Raw genomic sequence first — 14,299 nt, forward strand, 5'->3', positions numbered from 1 at the left:
GGAGATCAAACCAGTCAATCCTAAAGGAAACCAACCCTGAATACTCATTGGAAGGATGGATGCTGACACTGAAGCTCCAGTATTTTGATCACCTGATGCAAAAAAACCGACTCAATGGAAAAGTCCCTGATGCTGGGAAAGACTGAGGGCAGAAGGAAAGAGGGTGTCAGAGGATAAGATAGCTAGATGGCCATGAACTCGGGCAAACTCCAGGAGATGGTGAGAGACAGGGAGGCCTGGCGTGCTGCAGTCAATGGGGTCTCAAAGAGTCGGACATGACTGGATGACTGAACAACAACAGATTTTTCATAGCAATTAACACTGAATATTGGGGAAATAAGTTTTAAAGCATCAAATAAATAAACCCTTAAAATATAGTATAAAGCATAAAATAAACTTATAATGGAAACAAATCTAAAAAAGAATATATATATAAACAACCTGCCTGTAATTCAGGAAACCCAGGTTGAATCACTGGGATGGAAGATCCACTGCAGAAGGGAATGGCTACCCACTCTAGTATTGTTGCCTGGAGAATTTCATGGAAAGAGAAGCCTGACAGGCTACAATTGATGGGTCGCAAAGGGTCAGACAAAACTGAGGAACTAGCACTTTCACTTTTCACTTTCAAGAAGAATATATGAGTGTGTACATATACATATATATGTATGATATCCATTTATAACTGAATCATTTTCCTGTACACCTGAAACACTGTAAATCAACTACACTTCCATTGAAAAAATATATAAAGTATAAAATAAATTTAGAGTCTAAAGGTGGATGGAATGAAAACCGATATTTTCCAGTCCTATGGCCACTGCTCAGTTTTCCAAATTTGCTGGCATATTGAGTGCAGCACTTTCACAGCATCATCTATTAGAATTTGAAATAGTGCAACTGGAATTCCATCACCTCCACTAGCTTTATTCATAGTGATGCTTCCTAAGTCCCACTTGACTTCACATTCCAGGATGTCTGGCTCTAGGTGAGTGAGCACACAATCATGATTATCTGGGTCGTGAAGATCTTTTTTGTGTAGTTCTTCTGTGTATTCTTGCCACCTCTTCTTAATATCTTCTGCTTCTGTTAGGTTCATGCCATTTCTGTCCTTTATCGAGCCCATCTTTGCATGAAATGTTCCCTTGGTATCTCTAATTTTCTTGAAGAGAGCTCTAGTCTTTCCCATTCTATTATTTTCCTCTATTTCTTTGCACTGATCACTGAGGTAAGGCTTTCTTATCTCTCCTTGCTAGTCTTTAGAACTCTGCACTCAAATGGGTATATCTTTCCTTTTCTCCTTTGTTTTTTGCTTCTCTTCTTTCCACAGCTATTTGTAAGGCCTCCTCAGACAGCCATTTTGCTTTTTTGCATTTCTTTTCCACGGGGATGGTCTGGATCCCTGTCTCCTGTACAATGTCACGAACCTCCATCCATAGTTCATCAGGCAGTCTGTCTATCAGATCTAGTCCCTTAAATCTATTTGTCACTCCCACTGTATAATCATAAGAGATTCGACTTAGGTCATACCTAAATGGTTTAGTGGTTTTTCCCATTTTCTTCAATTTAAGTCTGAATTTGGCAATAAGGAGTTCATGATCTGAGCCACAGTCAGCTCCTGGTCTTGTTTTTGCTGACTGTAGAGAGCTTCTGCATCTTTGGCTGCAAAGATTATAATCAATCTGATTTCGGTGTTGGCCATCTGGTGATGTCCATGTGTAGAGTCTTCTCTTGCGTTGTTGGAAGAGGGTGTTTGCTATGACCAGTGCATTTTCTTGGCAAAACTCTGTTAGCCTTTGCCCTGCTTCTGTACTCCAAGGCCAAATTTGCCTGTTACTCCAGGTGCTTCGTGACTTCCTATTTTTGCATTCCAGTCCCCTATAACGAAAAGCACATCTTTTGAGGGTGTTAGTTCTAGAAGGTCTTGTAGGTCTTCATAGAACCATTCAACTTCAGCTTCCTCAGCATTACTGGTCAGGGCATAGACTTGGATTACTATAACATTGAATGGTTTGCCTTGGAAACGAACAGAGATCATTCTGTCGTTTTTTAGATTGCATCCAAGTACTGCATTTCGGACTCCTTTGTTGACTATGATGGCTACTCCATTTCTTCTAAGGGATTCCTGCCCACGGTAGTAGTTATAATGGTCATCTGAGTTAAATTCACCCATTCCACTCCATTTCAGTTAGCTGATTCTTCGAATGTCAACATTCACTCTTGCCATCTCCTGTCTGACCACTTCCAATTTGCCTTGATTTATGGACCTGACAATCCAGATTCCTATGCCATATTGCTCTTTACAGCATTGGATCTTGCTTCTATCACCAGTCACATCCACAACTGAGTGTTCTTTTTGCTTTGGCTCCATCCCTTCATTCTTTCTGGAATTATTTCTCCACTGATCTCCAGTAGCATATTGGGCACCTACTGACCTGGGGAGTTCATCTTTCAGTGTCCGATCTTTTTGCCTTTTCATACTGCTCATGGGGTTCTCAAGGCAAGAATACTGAAGTGGTTTGCCATTTCCTTCTCCAGGGGACCACATTTTGTCAGAACTCTCCACCATGGCCCGTCCATACTGGGTGGCCTAACATGGCATGGCTTAGTTTCATTGAGTTAGACAAGGCTGTAGTCCATGTGATCAAATTGGCTAGTTGTCTGTGATTGTGGTTTCAGTCTGCTTGCCCTCTGATGCCCTCTCTCAGCATTTACCGTCTTGGTGGGTTTTCTCTTACCTTGGACATAGGGTATCTCTTCACATGTGGTCCCATGGAGAAGAAAGAGTGCTCAAACTACTGCACAATTGCACTCATTTCACATGCTGGTAAAGTAATGCTCAAAATTCTCCAAGCCAGGCTTCAGCAATACATGAACCATGAACTTCCAGATGTTCAAGCTGGTTTTTAAAAAGGCAGAGGAATCAGAAATCAAATTGCCAACATCTGCTAGATCATCGAAAAAGCAAGAGGATTCCATAAAAACATCTATTTCTGCTTTATTGACTATGCCAAAGCCTTTGACTGTGTGGATCACAGTAAATTGTGGAAAATTCTGAAAGAGATGGGAATACCAGACCACCTGACGTGTCTCTTGAGAAACCTATATGCAGGTCAGGAAGCAACAGTTAGAACTGGACGTGGAACAACAGACTGGTTCCAAATAGGAAAAGGAGTATGTCAATGCTGTATATTGTCACCCTGCTTATTTAACTTCTATGCAGAGTACATCATGAGAAATGCTGGGCTGAAGGAAGAACAAGCTAGAATCAAGATTGCCAGAAGAAATATTAATAACCTCAGATATGCAGATGACACCACTCTTATGGCAGAAACTGAAGAACTAAAGAGCCTCTTGATGAAAATGAAAGAGGAGAGTGAAAAAGTTGGCTTAAAGCTCAACATTCAGAAAACTAAGATCATGGTATCCGGTCCCATCACGTCGTGGCAAATAGATGGAGAACGGTAGAAACAGTGGCTGACTTTATCTGGGGGGGGGGCTCCAAAATCACTGCAGATGGTGGTTGCAGGCATGAAATTAAAAGACGCTTGCCCCTTGGAAGAAAAGTTATGAGCAACCTAGACAGCATATTAAAAAGCAGAGACATTACTTTGCCAACAGTGGTCCATCTAGTCAAGGCTATGGCTTTTCCAGTAGTCATGTATGGATGTGAGTTGGACTATAAAGAAAGCTGAGTGTCGAAGAATTAATGCTTTTGAACTGTGGTGTTGGAGAAGACTCTTGAGAGTCCCTTGGACTGCAAGGAGATCCAACCAGTCCATCCTAAAGGAAATCTGTCCTGAGTGTTCATTGGAAGGACTGATGTTGAAGCTGAAACTCCAATACTTTGGCCACCTGATGCGAAGAGCTGACTCATTGGAAAAGACCCTGACGCTGGGAGGGATTGGGGGCAGGAGGAGAAGGGGATGCCAGAGGATGAGATGGCTGGATGGCATCACTGACTCAATGGACATGAGTTTGGGTAAACTCCAAGAGTTGGTGATAGACAGGGAGGCCTGGCATGCTGCGGTTCATGGGGTCAGAGAGTGGGACACAACTGAGCAACTGAACTGAAAGGTGGATGGGTTTTTAAGCTCTTTTTGCTTGTTAAGTCACTGTAAAGGAGGAAAATGAGGCCCAGAAAGAATTTCACTTCCTCAGCATCACTCTCTAATGGCAGAAAATAAATAGGAATTAATTAAACAGCCTGTTGATGAGGGTGAAAGAAGAAAGTGAAAAAGTTGGCTTAAAACTCAACATTTAGAAAACTAAGATTATGGTATTTTGTCCCATCACTTCGTGGCTAATAGATGGGAAAGAAGTGGAAACAGTGACAGATTTTATTTTCTTGGGCTCCAAAATCATGGCAGACGGTGACTACAGCCATGAAATTAAAAGACACTTGTTCCTTGGAAGAAAAGCTATAACAAACTTAGCATATTAAAAAGCAGAGCTATCACTTTGCTGACAAAGGTCCAGATAGTCAAAACTATGGTTTACCCAGTAGTTATATATGGATGTGAGAATTGGATCATAAAGGAGACTGAGTGCCAAAGAATTGATGCTTTTGAACTGTGGTGCTGGAGAAGACTTGAGAGTCTCTTGGACCACAAGGAGATCAAACCAGTCATCCTAAAGGAAATAAACCCTGAATATCCACTGGAAGGATTGATGCTAAATCTGAAGCTTCAATACTTTGGCCCCTTGATGCGAAGAGCTGACTCACTGGAAAAGATCTTGATGCTGGAAAAGGTTGAAGGCAAAATGAAACGGGGGTGACAGAGGATGAGATGGTTGGATGGCATCACCACCTCAATGGACATTAGTTTGAGCAACTCTGGAAGAGAGTGAAGGTCAAGGAAGCATGGCATGCTGAGGCCATGGGGTCAATGACTGAAGAACAAGAGCATCACACAATAGTAAAGTTGAGAACTCTTGAATCCCAGTGCATTCTCATAAGCCAGGCAAACCATAGCCCATAGATTAAAACAGACCTGCCATCTGTTTTTGCTTTCACTACATAGTTTATATGTTTTAAGAGTTTAAAATAATAAATGAGATATATAAAAATTATGTGAAATTCAGATTTCAGTGTGTATTTATACAGTTTTATTAGAAAATAGATACCTATTATTTTGTGTATTGGCTGTGGCTGCTCTCACACAACAAAGAAAGTAGCTGTAACAAAGACTACCACCCACAAAGTCAAAGATATTTACCATATGGCTCTTTACAGAAATAGTCTGTTGACCACTGTCTCAAGAAATGAATTGCAGAAATAAGTCCTAAAGCCAGCATTCTAATTTAACCAGTCAAAAAATAATCTGTAAGTAATATCAAATTAATCAAACTAAGATTTTTTTTTTTTTACAAATGTATTCAAAAAGCTCCACTTACACTTATTTTCTGCACTATTTGGGTTTGAATTGTTTTGTTTTTGGCAAGTTAACTTGGTTGCATGGAAGAGAGACACACTCAAATGAACTAATGAAAATAGAATACTAAGGAAATAGTTGAAACTAAAAGAAATCCAGAATTACAAGACATCTTTGAAAAGGTCCCACAGAGAATGGGGCTAAAGGCCATTTCTGAAATTTAGTTTGCTGTAGTTACTTTGAAAGTGAAAGTGTTAGTTGCTTGGTCATGTCTGACTCCTTGTGATCCCATGGACTATAGCCCTCCCAGGCTCCTCTGACCATGGGATTCTCCAGGCTGGAATACTGGAGTGGGGTGTCATTAAGAGCAGGAAATCAAGAACTTCACAGGATTCTGTCATCCTTGACCCAGTCCTACTCTTCACAAGTGTTTCTCTTTCTTCTAGTAACTAGCTCTTTTGGTTTCTTTTCACTCTATGCCCCTTCAAAACCTGACTTTTCATTTGGTCCCATATAGGCATCTTCGTCTGAATTCAGCTTTTAGGACCTGGTAAGCTACACTGACTCTTGAGGTATTTATTAACCTAAGTACCCAAAAATGCATATGCATGGCTTCACTCAGCCTTTATTCCACACAATGGGCTGTTGCAAAGTCTTCCCTTCACACTGCTGGGGAACTCCCCAGTAGTGCAGTGGTTAGGACTCCATTCTTCCACTGCAGGGAGCATGGGTTTGATTTTTGGGATCTCAAGGAACTAAGATCCCACATGCCACATGGAGGGGCCAAAAACTAAAATAAAATGAAAAATAAAGTAAGTAAATATGTATATATATATTTTAAAATCACACTTGCAATTATCCATTGTTCAAAAAATGGCAGCTTGAGAATAACCTTCCAGCAGAGTCTGAAAACAGAGATATTTCATTTAGAAAAAGCTGTTGTTGGGTTGTCATTCCCCAAAATGTGTCCTCTTGGTTAGCATACATAATTCTTTTGTCCATGATATGAAGTGAAGTGAAAGTTGCTCAGTCGTGTCCAACTCTGCGACCCCATGGACTATACAGTCCATGGAATTCTCCAGGCTAGAATACTGGAGTGGGTAGCCTTTCCCTTCTCCAGGGGATCTTCCTGACCCAGGAATCGAATCAGCGTCTCCTGCATTGCAGGCGGATTCTTTACCAGCTGAGCTACCAGGGAATCCCTCTTTTCTCTATAGCTAGATTTTATATTTCTGCAGGTAATAAATCACTTTTACTTTTACATCCATGATTGTACATAATATAACTTGTTTAAGGATTCTCAAAATCAATTGTGGCATAAATGATCATTTCTACCAATTACTGTAACAACTAAATTAACAGACTTTATTTAAGACCAAAATTATCAAAACAAACCATGAAAATTCATTATGTTTTTTTTTTCCCCTAAGTAAAACATGAGTTGGATGTATCTGTATATTTTATTATGTTCTGGTGTAAAAACTTGTGAACATAGAGTGTAACCCCAGAAAAAGCAAGGATTCTAAAATAAATTGAAAATAAAATGAATTCAGAGAAATAGCTTACATTTTATTGACTAATCTTTATTCTCAAGTGCAGGAATAATACTTGTTAAGAAACTGCCTACCTGGGCTTACCATAGGATATCTCAAATTCGAGGAATCTTATCTTTGTTGGCCCTGAATTGAAAGTGTTTCTTTAAGATCAAAGCTTTTACTATTAATGAAAAAAATTGCAAAATACAGCAATATTTTATGCTACAACTTGACAAAGAATCATTGACTAATGCAATTTTTGCTCTTCTTTTACAAAATTGTGGCTCAGCTGGTAAAGAATCTGCCTGCAATTCGGGAGACCTGTGTTCTCCAGTATTCTAGGCTTCCCTGGTGGCTCAGAGGTTAAAGTATCTGCCTACAGTGTGGGAGACCTGGGTTCAATCCCTGGGTCGGGAAGATCCTCTGGAGAAGGAAATGGCAACCCACACAGTATTCTTGCCTGGAGAATCCCATGGACGGAGGAGCCTGGTGGGCTACAGTCCATGGGGTCACAAAGAGTCGGATACGACTGAGCGACTTCAGTTTACAAAATTGGTGACCACTATAATCCAAAATTTATAACAGATAAGGTGGAAAGTTTTGCATGTTAAGACATTGAGATAAACATCTCAAATACTATTTTCACCAACCAGGATTAAACCATACATCAAGTGGAAAATGAAATATAATTTTCTAACATTGTACATTTGTTTTCTCTATGTAGCTCAACGTTTTAAAATTTTATTTTAAAAATATATATTATAATTTAATTCAAGTCTGTGAAGACTTCATATTTGTACTGTGCCAATGAAAGTCAAGACAGTGGCAGCAATAGTATAATAAAAATTAATCTAAATTCTGTTTTTCAGAATAATTATTATATGCTCAGGGAAAAAGCAAAGTTGGATATTAAAATGGAGGATTTTTAACCAATTTAGTTAACTAGAATAATAAATGATCCCACACAAGGCTAAAATTTTGATAAAGAATATACTCATCTCTATTGTAAATAATAAAATTGATCTTCTTCTTAGAGAGCACTAAAATATTTGACAATAGAGATTATATGTCTATTCCATAACATCACTTAAATGTATCCATCTTTCTCTGACATATAAATAACACAATATAGCATTATTCTTTCTAAAACAAATTGACTATATGAAAGTTCAAAATGTGGAGAAATAATAACATGCCTACAAAAGTAAAGGAGATGCTCTTATGATATGACATTAAATTCTAGATCTGAAGTTGTTCTGGGAATAGTTATTTACACTGCTGGTAAATTTCATATTAGAGGTCCTAGTCTATTGAGTACTTTCCTTCTATTCCCTTCATAAAACATACACACACACACATTCATAAAACAAATACTTCTCTAAATACAAAAATCCTGTCCTAGACTTCTAATATCTCTGTGTTTAAAATCCCCACAAACTGCCTCTACCTGTAATAAAATATCTATATATATTCATAGCTATCTAATAATTTATACTATTGTTCTGGTGGCTCTATTTTATTGTAAATTTTATTTTTTAAAGATTTTTAAATCAATTTTTTTAAGCAAGAAGAGCTGATATTTTCTGGACAATTTGGATACAGAAAGTCTGTGTGAGTGGTTTGTAAAATGTTATCTTATTAAATGCAACTATATTTTAATATGAGTTGAACTTGCTGCTGCTGCTGCTGCTAAGTCGCTTCAGTCATGTCTGACTCTGTGCGACCCCATAGACGGCAGCCCACCAGGCTCCCCTGTTCCTGGGATTCTCCAGGCAAGAACACTGGGTGGGTTGCCATTTCCTTCTCCAGTGCATAAAAGTGAAAAGTGAAAGTGAAGTCGCTCAGTCGTGTCTGACCCTCAGTGACCCCATGGACTGCAGCCTACCAGGCTCCTCCGTCCATGGGATTTTCCAGGCAGGAGTACTGGAGTGGGGTGCCCTTGCCTTCTCTGGAGTTGAACTTAAGTTATTTCAAACATGTTATTTTTCATTTGGCATGTATTTATCTTAATGTTAATATAATATCATACTACAAAGAAATGTATACTATGTTATTGGACTATCAAATCCTGTCCTTACTGTGTAAATTTGAATTTATTATTGACCACCTCTTTTCATCCCCCACCTTTCTCTGCAACTTAACTACTTACAGGGAAATTCACTATCTACATGGTTTGCCAGTTACAGGAAACTTATTTCCATTCTCTCCACATATATCTCACTGAAGAATTCAATATCTACATAAGATATGTGGAAACGTTCTACAAATATGAATACTTATAACATGTATATGTGTGTTTATATATAATCATAAATTATTTCATTTTGTATTTTAAAATATTAGCTTCAGAAGTTATTCCCCTGGACATATATTTGTCCTCACAAATATTTTAAATGGAGAAAAAATATCGTGTTGTAATTTGTATTAAAAATACAAGGAATTGTGGTCTTATTGAACATGGTAACTGTTTTAAAACATTATGTATCCATGCCTTGAACAAAGACAATACGTTTGTCAATGCACCTGGTAGATGGTTTCACTTGCCTACTTTCTTTTTCTACTGAGGTAGCAAATGAAAGGAAGAGCTACTGCCCTCTCTCAATATGAATTCTTACTCTGTGCAAGTAGGCCAATGTTATAAATATATTTTTCTTCCAGACAGCGAAACTTGTTCTTCCCAGTCACACAAATTGGTGGTAGAGTAAAATGTAGAAACCTCCATGTTGCTTTTGTTTCTACGATGAGCTTTAAATGAATATTTGTCTGATTTTGGAAAAGTCAAATAAATACTAGAAAAATAAGTAAGCTAGAGACAAGTAAAATTTAAAATTTACCCTAGGCCTACTCTAAATCTAAACAAATTAACTTTTTGCAGGTTATTTTGCTTAACATGTTATTCAATGTGAAACAAGAAGTTTTTGAAATGCTCTACGCTGTTTCAATTCTAATGCACATGGAACATGTGCCCATAGAATTTTAAATTTTTCAAATTGTGTGTCAGTATTTGAATCAGAATATTTCCTACAAACACTGTATTTTTTTAGGCACCAGAAATTACAGGGAAGTGTTAAAAATCAAGAGAGAAATAAAAAGATGGGACAAATAAGGGGAAAATAAGGCAAAATTAGGCAAAGAATTGTCCATGGTGACAACCAATCCATCATGGACCTCTGTTTGAAATTCTCGATAGGCCAGAACACAAGGTTTTTGTTTCCATAGACTTTTTTTTTTTTTGGTGACAAGCAGTTTCCCTGCTAGCCAAATAAGATCTTTACCCCTGATATTCTGTCACAAACTAGCTTTCTGTCATAGCTGTGTAGCCTCTGAGGCACTCTTTTCTCTATCGAGCACATTTTGCCAAGGAATGGACATAATGATCTTTCTCTGTCCTCTAACCTTATTTTTGCCATCTGATCAGCTTCATGTCAAAGTATTAATATCTATTTTCAAAGAAAAAAAAAGGAGGCCTTCCCTCATAGCGCAATTGGTAAAGAATCCACCTGCAATGCAGGAGGTCCCGGTTTGATTCCTGAATCAGGAAGATCTGCTGGAAAAGGAATAGGATACCCACTCCAGTATCCTTGGGCTTCCCTTGTGGCTCAGCTGGTAAAGAATCCACCTGCAGTGCGGGAGACCTGGATTCAATCCTGGGTTGGGAAGATCCCCTGGAGAAGGGAAGAGCTACCAACTCCAGTACTCTGGCCTGGAGAATTCCATGGACTGTATAGACCATGGGGTCAACAAAGAGTCGAACACAACTGAGTGACTCTCACTCAAAGAAAAATAAAGTTTACCTCATACAGTTGGCTCTACTGTCCCCAAACTCTTTAGCCAGATATTCTGAATTGTGAATTATATATATATAACATATATGTTACATATATATGTAACATATATATTATATGCATATGATATACACATATAAAACATCATTATATATGCATATATCATATTATCTTAATATATAACATGTTATACTGTATATTATATATACACACATTATATGTTATATACATTAACATATATATTTCAAGTTAAAATATAATATTCAACTAAATATGTATTATATATATATATAATATTTATAATTATTAAATGGTTTTCTAAGGCATTGTACATTTTTTTTCTCTGGACTCTGAGACATACTGTTTACTGAAATTTCCCATCTGTGTGGTTGACTCATGACTGGGGAGCCAGCTACCTAGAATGGATTACCCAGTGAACATAGATCAAGGCAAGATCTGGCCCAAGTTTCATCTGGAGGGACTTCCCTGGGAATTGGTGGTCCTTTTGGACAAAAATATCAAAGTATCCAGGAGAGAGATCATTGGCTCATTGTCATTTGTGGTGGGAAGATGATAAGTCACCACGGTAATCATCAAAGCCAAAAATCTATTCTGGGTTGTAAGACTGAATCAAACAAAGATGCTCTAACCTCCCAGACAGCGTGATACACTAACCTTGATGATAAACGTAAAATCTGAGTGTGGTACAGTGTAAAGATTTCGGTCTTTGAAGTCAAATGGCTGATTCTAAACTCCACTTTCTTCCCTCTACTTAAAAAAATGATTTTTTTTTTCAGCTTTACTGTGGCAAAATTGTAAGATGTCTAAAGTGTACATCATGGTGATTTGATATATGTATACATGAGGCTCCACTTTTTTTTTTTTCAGTTCAGTTTATTTTTTTTATTTTATTTTATTTTTAAACTTTACATAATTGTATTAGTTTTGCCAAATATCAAAATGAATCCGCCACAGGTATACATGTGTTCCCCATCCTGAACCCTCCTCCCTCCTCCCTCCCCATACCATCAGAGGTATTGCCTTTGACAATGTAAACTTGCTCAGTACTAACATTTTTTATTTATAAAGTAATCACCATGTCATACAGTTGGTGTGAGGACTTAGTAAGACCATCTACAGAAACTGGCTGACACATCACAGCTGCTCGTAGACAGAGGTCTCTCCTCTCCTCTCTTAACACCTTAAAGAATTTTCCTAGAGAGGTTTAAAGAAACTGGAGAACCGGTTATCATTTTCAAAAGATTGCAAAAAGAACTTATTGAAAGACTCCATTCCCTGTTATTTAAATAGTGACATAATATGAAAAGAAAAATTTTAATATGGTAGGGGTGCACACATCAAAGTTGGCATGGAGTCATAAGGGAGGGACATATAAACCAGTGTGATCAGAGAATCCATTGTGAGGCATAGAGTAATCAGAGACAAGTCTGAAGAGGGTGATCATTTGCCTGAGTGAATCATTTAGTCAGGTTCACATTTCAGATAGATACTTCTGGTAGCTGAATGGAACATAGGTTGGGGAATGGAAGCCAGAAATCAGAAGTTGTGTAGTTTACTTGAGGAGTAACAAGGATCTGAATGTGAATAGCAACAAAGAGGCAGACAGACAGTAACCCCACAGCTTGGTTTTGCTAGTTCTGTGGGGGTGCTGCAAAATGGAATTGGGAATGCAGATTAAGTTTTGAGGAAGAAAGTGAGAGGAAAATTATCAATCAAAGTGGAAAGCATCCACTTAGTTGAGGTGAATTTAGATTTTAAACTTGTCTGGTTTAAACCAGGAAATGAGAGCTCAGGACTTAGGAGATTATAGTTCAGTAGAGGTATACTATGTGCTAATAATGAATTAAAAAACACAATATTAGAATATTATGCTATTAGGCTATAGATAAAATGTGTATGTATTCTGAATCTAAAACCAGAGCATGTCTAATAATAGACTTTTTCTTTCTTTCTCATTTGTAAACTGAATTACACAAAAATAATGCAAAGAGCAAATTACATTTAATTACACATTTAGAGACTAGCTTTCATTGAAAAAAGGTTTGCAGGAAATCTGGACTGATCTGGAAAATCCAGAATGTACATTCACTAACCATAGAAGAAATGACTACTTAAAAAAATATTTTAAAACTTCACTTTAGTCATAAAAATTTCAATCATTTAATGAAAAATACATGTATTTTTCTGGGACTGAGGTAAACTTGGTTATCACCATATCCCTTTGAACTTTGCACATGGGGAATAACACTGGACTTGACATCATAATATATGTTATCTCTTAAGACCAGTTCAGATGCTAATATTACTAGTCAGTCAATTTGTTTCTCTCCATACTTGGTCTGTGCATTAAGGATGAAGGTATTGCTTGTACCACTCAGATACCACTTGGTCCAAAGCAGTTGTGGGTGAATAATACAAAACTTTTGTTCTGCTTCTTTTCTTGCTTGCTTCTTTTGCTTTTCTTTTTTTTTTTTTAAGAATAACATGGAAATCTATACAATTTCATTTTAAAAGCTGTAACACAATTACAGATGACTTGTCCTGCCAGTCTCAATGCCTTCATATTTTAAAATTATATGCTTACCTTGTACCAGTCCTAGATTTCATTAAAATATTTAAAGAAATGTTGTACTATGATATAGTATTTTCCCACACATTGATTTGGGTTCTGTTATACTAGTCAGGGGCTTCCCTGAAGGCTCAGATAGTAAAGAATCTGCCTGCTGTGTAGGAGACCCAGATTCAGTCCCTGAGTCTGGAAGATCCCCTGGAGAAGGAAATGGCAACCCACTCCACTATTCTTGCCTGGAGAATTCCATGGACAGAGGAGCATGGCGGGCTACAGTCTATGCGGTTGCAGAGTCTGACATGACTGAGTGACTAACATGTTCACTTCACTTTCATACTCCTTGTTCAGTCTCTCAGTCATGTTGGACTCTTTGCAACCCCATGGACTGCAGCACGCCAGTTTTCCCTGTCTTTCACCATCACCCAGAGCTTGCTCAAAATCATGTACTTTGAGTCAGGGATGCCATCCAACCACCTCGTCCTCTGTCATCCCCTTCTCCTCTTGCCTTTAGTCTTTCCCAGCCTCAAGGTCTTTTCCAAGAGTCAGCTCTTCACATCAGGTGGCCAAAGAATCGGAGCTTCAGCCTCAGCATTAATCTTCCCAATTAATATTCAGGGTTGATTTCTTTTAGGATTGACTGGTTTGATCTCCTTGCAGTCCAAGGGACTCTCAAGAATCTTCTCCAGCACCACAGTTCAAAAGCATCAATTCTTCGGCGCTCAGACTTCTTTGTGGTCCAATTTCATACTACTCAGACAGAAATACCAAAAACTTGGGCCTCTCGTCTTTTAATTTCAGTAGTTACATAGGAAAATTTACATATGCGCCTAACTTGTATGGCTGACACATAAACATGTAATTTAAATTGATCAAGATTATATCAACGTGGGTTCATGTAGAAATTCTCAGAAATTTTTGAAGAATATATAAGAAATGATGAAATCACCTGGAAACAATCTTCAAATAAGAATATCTTCCTATCATAAGAAAGTAAATGCTTAGGATGATGCTATT

The sequence above is a fragment of the Bos grunniens genome, chromosome 5, assembly GCF_055505025.1.
Source record: "Bos grunniens cultivar Pamir isolate PY7600 chromosome 5, Bosgru_T2T1.0, whole genome shotgun sequence".
Taxonomy (NCBI): Eukaryota; Metazoa; Chordata; class Mammalia; order Artiodactyla; family Bovidae; genus Bos; species Bos grunniens.